Genomic DNA, 1,124 nt, shown 5'->3' on the forward strand with positions numbered 1-1,124 from the left:
AGGGCGACGGCGGGCGGCGTCGAGGACGAGGGCGACGGCGGGCGGCGTCGAGGGCGAGGGCGACGGCGGCAGGCCTTCGGCGCGGCAGAGAAGACAAGAAATGGAGGCGACGGTTCGGGCCCTTGTATTTATAGCCCCCCCCCCCTTTAGTCGCGGTTGGGGAGGCGACCCGCGACTAAAGGGTAACCTTTAGTCGCGGTTGGCCAGACCAACCGCGACTAAAGGGGTTTTTGGCGGGTTTTTGCGTTCCCGCGCGCAACGACCTTTAGTCGCGGTTGGGCAGGCCAACCGCGACTAAAGGTATTTTTCAAAATACTTTTTCTTTTTCAAAATCTTAAAAATACAAATAATATATCAAAAAATTCAGAAAAATAAAACTAATTCAATTCAATATGTTAAAAACACAAATATTATATCAAAAAATTCAAAAAAATAAAACTAATTCAATTCAAAATTCTAAAAATACAAATAATATATCAAAAAATTAAGAAAAATAAAACTAATTCAATTCAAAATGTTAAAAATACAAATAATATATCAAAAAATTCAGAAAAATAAAACTAATTCAATTCAAAATCTTAAAAATACAAATAATATATCAAAAAATTAAGAAAAATAAAACTAATTCAATTCAATATGTTAAAAATACAAATAATATATCAAAAAATTCAGAAAAATAGAACTGGCGGGCAACTCGTTATTCTTTGGAAACATATTCTTCAACATTTTCAGCAAGTTTTCAAATGCCGAGTCAGCTACACCTGCCTGTGCCTTCCATTTCAGCAAATCCAGTGTGCAGCCCAGCTTTTTCAGACCATCATCGCATCCGAGGTACAACGACTTTCTGTGATCCTCTAACATGCGATCCAAATTCTCCCTCTCCTTTTCAGTTTCGCAGCGTCTCCGTGCATCAGCAATGGTCCGACCAAGATCATCAACGGTCTCATCACGTACCTCTTCTTCACCTTCACCTTCCCCTTCACCTTCAGCATCCTCCATGAAAGTATCACCGAAATGAGCAAGATAGCTTTCATCGATGAAATCATCCCCTTCTTCATCTTTTTCCATTATAACCCCTCTTTCTCCATGCTTGGTCCAACAATTATAGCTTGGCATGAAACCGT

This window comes from Triticum dicoccoides, chromosome 6B (genome assembly GCF_002162155.2).
Source record: "Triticum dicoccoides isolate Atlit2015 ecotype Zavitan chromosome 6B, WEW_v2.0, whole genome shotgun sequence".
In the NCBI taxonomy this organism is placed as follows: domain Eukaryota; kingdom Viridiplantae; phylum Streptophyta; class Magnoliopsida; order Poales; family Poaceae; genus Triticum; species Triticum dicoccoides.